Source organism: Schistocerca piceifrons, chromosome 4 (genome assembly GCF_021461385.2).
Source record: "Schistocerca piceifrons isolate TAMUIC-IGC-003096 chromosome 4, iqSchPice1.1, whole genome shotgun sequence".
Lineage (NCBI taxonomy): Eukaryota > Metazoa > Arthropoda > Insecta > Orthoptera > Acrididae > Schistocerca > Schistocerca piceifrons.
Genome location: NC_060141.1, coordinates 276,075,987 through 276,084,785, shown reverse-complemented (window position 1 = coordinate 276,084,785; position 8,799 = coordinate 276,075,987).

Here is an 8,799-nt window from a genome sequence, read left to right as displayed (position 1 = left end):
ACGTTACAGGGTTATGGCTCTTTGCGCAAGTATGCTTTCAATTTTAAGTTTACTATATGTCAGCAGATATATTAGATAATTATTATGTTATGGGTACCACTTCTGTCAATTGTGCTATGTTCTTTAAAAGAGAAGATATTTATCTGTAATTAAGACCATAATTCATTTGCTAGAAGCAACAAGTTCGGTTTCTCCGCCGTGATTGTGATTTATGTTTACTGTGTGTGTTCCAGGCATGTAAACTGGTAGCATACCCAAATTCAGTGCGCATATTTATCCAACTGTGTCACATCTTTGCCTTTAATGAACTCATTCATTTTACGTCGGTCAGTTTTCCCGCACTGTTGCCTTGGCATTAGTCACAGTTACTCTCTTGATTTACTCTGGAGCTCACTTATCGTCACTTATTATGTGATACTATTAGCACATTTAAAAGACTGTAATGTCTTCAACAACGACAGCAATCTATGACTAACAGTGGCAATATTACAAGTTATAACTTTTACGAGGTGCTACAAAAATTATTCATTATGCAGTCTATAAACTACGAGGACTTACCTTTACAGCACTGCTAACCGACATATTCATAAATTTAGTTGTATTAACCCTTAAAACCCAGTATGCATAGCCGCATTTGCGTTGCGTTCATTTTTATCCACATTATATGGTCACGGTGCAGAGTGTCTTCTGTATCATTGAGGTTCGTTCAGTTTCATGTACTGAATATATTAATTATCAACGTAATGATTCAATTGACTGCATTTCTGTGAAGTTTCTGTTTCGTTTCCTGGATTTATCTGACCTTTTTTTTTAATCTTACATGTTTCTTGCGGTAACCTATAGTGAGTACGTCGCTTTTAACAATGAAAATCATTGCTGTCAAATACTTGCATAAAATATTTTAATGAAAAAACAGGTTTCGATTTATTTCTCATTTTCATTAGCACATAAACTTTTGCCTCATCTACATTATGTGGAATTTTGTGGAAGAGATTCACATATGCTTAGGTTCTAGCAATAGATTTCCAGATGTCCAAGAATGTGTGCCCATTCCCACTAATTGCTAGAAACAAGGAGGATCACAATATTATATACCTTCTTTTTCCTTCACTGAATAACCTCACGCAGTGATTAGACTCTGAAGTAGCAACAGGGAAAACGGTTATTGAAATCATCATCCAGCAATCCAGAATTAGATTTTCTATGGTTTCGCTTGATCCCTTACGCCAGAAATTGGGATGGTTCCGCTGAAGAGAATACAGCCTTTTTCTTATGTGCTTCTGCTACAGCTCTGATGACCACCACTTCGCCTAGATGTCAAATCCCAATCTTCCTTTCTGCTTCTTCTTCCTCAGCTGCCACAAATGCTGCACTGCGAGCAGATACAAGGACACCATGTACTGGTCCTCTGGGAAAGAGAAATATTTACTTACGATTGACTTGGCATGTTTAAAAGAACTGTTATTTTATGTGCAATAGAATACGACAGAACAATGAAACGATAAAATTAGATTTTCTGAGTTACACTACTTTTGATCGGATCTTCATGGGAGAAAACACGTGGTTGTAGACGTATGTACCTGGTAACGCACTTCTGGTAAATGTATGACCTCATTTATAACTAAATCACTGATTTCAGTAGGAGTAGCATCCCTATATGTGGTACGTTTTTTTCAGAGATTAATAACGTGCGATACAGTGCGAATTGTAATTGTACTACTGGCCGCCATTTGCAAGACGACGGATTCGTGTTCAAATTAATCCAGTGTTAAGTGGCGTAAAGAAAAATGGAGAGGGGTTGCAAGCAATTCTTGTGTAAACATACTACAGTGACGTTAATTTCATTCATTTTGCAAAAAGTCACATCGATATTAAACATTTTTTGTGGTTTCAGCTTCACGGCTCTCTTTTGTTCAGGTTACGAGATTTTCATAATTAAGGGGCTTCACACCGATCTGATGCTAATTTATTTCAGATGTATTCCGACATTCCAAGATTTATTTACCGGGTACTTGGATATAGAAAGACTTAACAATATAATAAATAATAGTAATCGCTCGTGATACGAAGTTGTAGTGAATATGTTGAGTGTAGCCTTGTGTGATCTTAGGAGATTTGTTAAGTATACACACATTCACATACAACACACAAACATTAAAAAAATCACTACAATGGTGCCCAACGTGGGGCCAGTAATACGTGTATGGTGCAAGACAGAACATTTGTGTTGTAATGTATGTTGTATTTTCTTTCATGTGCAACATCACCTACGAGGGTACAAATTGATCGGCAAAACAATATGCTGAGAGAGGTTGTTGCTAAAGACCCCGAGCAACACTATAAAACTGCATAACGTCCAAGTTAAGGATACGGTGGCATGCAATCTCAAGCGTCAAGAATAAATGTTGTGTCCATTGGGGCATGCAATAGGTGAAATTTCATTTTTGGATTCTCAGTACTGCTTCTTGGCGGGAAACAGTAGTGAGAGTGATCTTTTTTTATTTAGATTATAGTGTGTTTCCAGCGAGTTAATATTTCTTGTATCTTGTCTTTTCGTTTGAATGTTGCGCTTAGTGTGCTGTGGTACTCAATATGAGTAGGCCCAAGAGAAAAGTAGGGTTACAGGGAGATAACGTGACAGAGTTAGAGGAAACTGATAACATTCGCGAGTTTGCTTATACCGAAATAGAGGGTAATTGCTCGGAATTCCAGAATTTGGAAACCAAGATAGGTAGTCGGATGTCTGGTTCTATCGTGGGAACGCTGGAACAACAGACAAGCGCCACATCTGCTGACGGTGCTGCAAGTACCGTACTAGTCGTAACGACAGATGAGGAGTTCTTGCTTACGGCGACAGAAAACGATTTCTCTGTTGGGAAAGCACGAGAAGAAAGGGAAAGAGTAAAGCAAAGGGAACGGGAAGAAAGGGAAAGGATGAAGGAAAAGAAAGAGAAAGAAATGGAACGGGAAGGAAGAGAAAGGATGGAAGAAAAGGACCGAGACGAAAGGGAAGAAGTAAAGGAAATGAAGAAAGATAAAGGTTTTAGGAAATGGAACGTGAGGAAAGGGAAAGAATTTGTGAATTCGAAAGAGATAATAGGATGACCGAACAACTTCGTAAGATTCTCGACGCTGGCGGTCAGTGTATCCTCGACTGTTTATAAATTTATTTTGGGTTGTACTAAGTGACTTTGAAAGTGAATATACTTCGATGTTAGTGGTCCATTCAAGTTGCATATCTCACATTCTGCCACTTTTTTGTTATTATCAACTGCAGTATTAGATTGCATTTTTCGTTACTCTTTTGCCACTTATAGGAGTTGGAAGTGTTTACTATAAGAATTGGGGTCGGGCGTAGGGATGTGTCGACTATTAGAGGCGCGTTTCAGTATCGAATGGACTCAGCTGATCCAGTATTACTGTAGACAGAAGTAAACAGGAACTTCCTCACGGATATACCTTTCTTGTCCTCACCTTACCTGACACATGTGATAATTTGATCGATCCCTGCTGGTCGATAGATAGTATATGAGCACAAATGGAAGAACTAGTTACTCAAAATAAGGATTTGCCTTGCAAAGTGGGTGAACTGGATTCACCAGTAAATAGACTAGAAAAAACTCACCAAACACCTCAAGGCCAGGTTAAAAATATCACTAGCACTGTGGAAAATAGTAGCCGAAGCTACTGCGACATTGGAACGTTTGAACAGTGCAGTAAATCGTGAGAAAGATGACTTTAATAAACGACGGCCACAGGATGTGCGTGAAATACAGAAGCGCATGGTTCTGACAGGCCGTGAAACTATCGAGAGCAGGATTAGAGAACCTAACGAAACCTTAAATAATAGTAATCGGTACGGTAACTGCACGTTGCGAGATTTTAAACGGCGGTCAAGCAGCCCGAGCAGCGACGGGTGCATTGTTGGCGCGACAGCCACTGGCGTTGCAGTGCCAACCTTGGAAAATGTAAAGCACAGAGTCGCTTATAAAACATAGACAAATCCAGACGTTCTTGAAAGAGAAAAAGACGGTGCATCCCGTAATTTTCCTTAAGAGTTTCAGGAATGTACTGCCTACTTCTTGGTCAGAGAGACAGTGGGTTCAGTTTGTTACTCCCTTTATAATTCACGATGTAGGATTGAAGGCGATGGAAATCACTGACAGAACCTTTCGGAATTTGAGAAGTGTTTTATATCACTCTTCTGGTCGAAGTGTGTTCAAGAACGCTGAAGGAAACAGGTTAATAATCCCGAACCATATAATCCTAGAGAGGGAAACCTGCGAAAATACTATGTAAATTACTTACAAAAAGAATTCGTACTGGGATGAACCAGTGTCTTCAAGAGATGTACTGCGCATACTGAAAGGCAGATTACCAACAGTCTTTAGGGAAAAACTTTCCAAGCCCTTAATACGGACCTGGGCCAGTTTATGGCCACTGTTGACTCACTTGACCTCATACAGAAAAATGAAAAGCAGCGTGAGAAAGGGAACAGTGGCATGGGCTATAATAATTTTTACAAAAATGGAAATCAGAATGGAAACAGTCCGAAGAAAAATGGACACCAAAGAGGCAATGATTTCAGTAACAGAACCACTGGCAACCACCAAAACGGGTACGGAATTCAAGGCAATTATGGGGGTAGCAATAACAATTCGTTTAAGAACGGGACCAACAATTTTTAAAGAAAGAGGAGAAATGAAGGCTACAATGACTCGCTCCAACCAGAAAACATGAGGTAGGTGAATGAAAAAGTACAAAAGACAGAACCAGTAAACTGGCATTCAAACCAAACACCACAGAGTAAGAGCCATTCTGTGAATAACATTAGTATGCCAGCTCATAGACAACAGCCACAGCGGCCACCCGCAAAGAATGACATACTGTAACTGATACAGTAATCTCATAGCGTCAGAATAGTAAAAATTATAGGTGACACACAACTAAGTACACCGCAAGTGTCAAACTCTACACGACTAATGTAAGCCTTTTGCATGTGGTCGTGGGAACACGAATGCGGGGCTGTCGACATGTAAATATATCCATGCTTAGATACAAAGAAGAGTTGGATCTGAAAGAAGAACTCTGTGCTCATGCGAAAAAATGTGTACAGCGAAATACTGAGTTGGTACAAGCCGCAATCAAGGCAAAAATACGCGGAATGCCTGTGAATGTAACTACTCATATAGGTACAAGTGTATTTGTTATGGGCAACGACCTACTCAACTGCACCAATCAAGTGAATAAGTTGCCAACATCGCCAGTTCTAAATTTAAGAATTGTAGGAGCCATACGTGGACGTATCCAGCGAATTGAGAGGAAGGTGCAGGCCGTCATTCGAGTGGGAAATGAAGCGATAAAATGCTCATTCCTCGTCGTGAAAAATTTTGCGGGTTGCCTGTATTCCAGGCTTGCGATTTTTAAGAGAAGGGACGCAAGGATCTGCCACTCTCGAGCTGTCTGCTCACTTACGTATGAAGGATAGTTAGTCGAACTGGTAATGATAAAAACAACTTGCTTACATGAATAGTATTGCAGAAGGTTGAAGTTAACCTATTTGGAATCTAAACTACTGCACATAGCCAGTGACTATACTCGTGAAAGATACCCGTGTGTAACTGAAAACGGCAAAAGTGAGGTCTCGATGGTAAACAGCGGCAACAACTCGCTCAGTTATTGAAGCATTAAGCAGTGGTATTCTCCGAAAAACCGGTTGGTTCACATGGCTCTGAGCACTATGGGACTTAACAGCTGTGGTCATCAGTCCCCTAGAACTCAGAACTACTTAAACCTAACTAACCTAAGGACATCACACACATCCATGCCCGAGGCAGGATTCGAACCTGCGACCGTAGCAGTCGCACGGTTCCGGACTGCGCGCCTAGAACCGCGAGACCACCGCGGCCGGCGAAAAACCGGGGATAATTAACATATACATACACGATATGCAGGTCAAATCTCGTGACACCTATTGCCGTGCTACCTATTCGGTACCATGGAGTAAAATGGAGGCAGTGTCTAAGGACATACGACTTATGATTAAATGGGAATAATAGAGACTTCCTTATATTCATATAGCAGCCCGTTAGTCGCTGGCCCCAAATCTCCTGGTAGCATACGTCTCGTGCTTGATGCACGTGATATCAGTAAGATTATCGTATTAGTGCGAACCCGACCTGGAAATGTGGAAGAGCAAATACAAAAATTTCAAGGAGCACAGTATTTAACGAGCTTTGATTTAAAAACTTCGTACTGGCAGGTCTTACTTTCAGCAGAATGTAGGAAGTATGCTGCCTTTATTTTTGCTGGCCGAAGTTAGCAATTCAGAGTGTTACCCTTCGGGCTCAATGTGAGCGCCGGAGTCTTCTTTGCGGACTTAAATACACTCATATGGTCGGACTCGCTAGATAAGGTAACGCTCTATGTTGACTTACTTATAGCTGCGTTTAGAACTCATAGATCGTGCTCTTGAGACATTTGCAGGCAGCGGGTGTGACGGTGTACTTACAAAATTCAAACTTCGGGCAAGAGGAGATAAAGTTCTCGGATCATATTATCTCGCCTATAGGGATAATGCCTGATCCGGGTAAGCTTAATGCGATACGGCATTTACCTTACCAAAGCATTTACCTTGGAAGCTTTCCTAGGCCTAGCGTTATTATTTAGGTGTTTGGTGCCTGCACAGATGCTGAACAATGTTGCATTGTTAAGCCTGCTAACGACGAACGCACTTTTAGTTTTTCTCTGAGGAATGCAAGACAGCCTTTGATAGAATCAAAGAGGCTCTAGTCACTTCTGAACTGCTACATCATACTTTTATCTAGCGACAGATGCGCCGAACTGTGGTTTAGGAGCGTGTTTGTTCCAAATCGATCAGACCTCGGGACAAACCTAGGTTAAAATAATATGATTTGCTAGTCGTGTCTCATCCGGTTGTGAACAGGCATATTCCGCAACTGAACTCGAAATATTGACTGTGGTTTAGGAACTAAGGAAGTCCCATTATTACGTTTCAGGTCAACACGTAGTGGTCTTCTGTGACCGTCAAGACTGGGTTTTATCCCGTCGAGCCAGGAAAATCCTGTGGGTATTACCCATGGAGGGTTATGATCTTGAAATATGACATTTGAAAGAAAAGGATAATGTGGTAGCGGATGCTTTCTCCCGTTTGCCGCCAAGGTTGCCCGAATTCACAGAACTTGTCGACAGTCAACCGAATATAAGATGATGTTGATACAAGACGGGAGCCAGAGAGAAGCATATTTGAGAAAATATGAGGAGATGAGGGACCTACAAGATGCAGATTCCTACTCGAAGAAGGAAAAAAGATTTATTAAAAAGTAATCCAGAAAGAGAACGCTAGGAAGCAACATAAGCTGCAGAATGATGTTTTATTCCCTAGGTAGCACCCTGATACAGAGCATTAGTGTGTGTATATATCCGAGCAGAGAGTACAGATAAAGTTATTTGATACACACACCACAGCTGTGGTCACTTCGGCATAAAAAATGTGCAACTAAAATACATACCTATTGTTATTTTCCCAATTTGCATGAACGTGTTAGGAAGTTAATAAGAACCTGTCTGGTTTGTCTAAGGGTTAAAGCGACGAACTGTAGTACATTTAGCGAAGTACATGTGATTATACCATCACAATCACTACAATTAGCAGCTGTCGATGTGACGGGACCTTTACCTACGGCTAGGGAGGGAGGGGGGCGCTAAGTACTTGGTAGCTATTTATCATGTATTCTCCAAGCACATACAACTCTACCCTACTAGGAGTTCTAACTTCACTTCCATCACAAGAAAATTAATAAGTGACTACATCCCAAAAGTAAGGAGAAAAGTTTCTTTCTTGACAGGTGATGGTGCTTACTTCAAAAGCAACAAATGAAGACCTTTATAACGGAACAAGGTGTTAAAACCTTTTTTATGTCCATTTTTAATCCCAGAGCGAACACGGTTGAAAGAATCTTTCGCGAATTTGACAGCTTTGTAAGAACTTACTCACCAACACAGCATACTAAGTAGGTGCAGTATGTCCCTCTATTTGAGAATATTTACAGCAACTAACCCCATAAGTTGACAGGTTTCAACCTACTGAGCTCATGACATCAGAACTTGAATGAACCTCAAAGATGTAGAAATATGGTGAGAAAAGATAAAATCAAGCAGTCTTTATAAGCAGATAGGTTCAACTTAGGGAGTCGAAAACATAAGCGGCAGAGGTCGATCCATGCGTACCAAGAAGACAATCTGGCCTTACCGAGGACTCATCCTAAAGCTTCTAGTATATAGAAAAAAATGTGGCAAATCTTGTACACAGAGTCACATTTAATCGTGAAAATATCTCACGAAGGTTGTTAGCTTCTAACTAATCCAAGGACACGAAAGATAGAAGGTCTATGTCGACACCGGGATTTAAAGCCTTTTATTGTCCCTGAATAAGTCGATAACAAAGGTTTGCTAGCATGAACAACAATGCTTATATTGTTTGAATAGTTAGTATATGTATGACATTTTTATTTGATTATGTTTTATTTATGTATATTTGTATTATTACTGGTTTTCATGTGTAATTTATATGCGTAATGACATACCTAACCATGAAGTGTTGTTGTTAAAGGCCGCACATGATTTCAGTACAGTATATAGATAATAACCATAAGGGAGCCGTGTCAGCAATTTCGAGTCCACTTGACTGAGGCCTCAGTACGAAATTATTGCATGTACCGGGGGCCAAATATTACTTACCTTCAGTTTTGAACTTCTTATCAGATCGCACTGATTTCT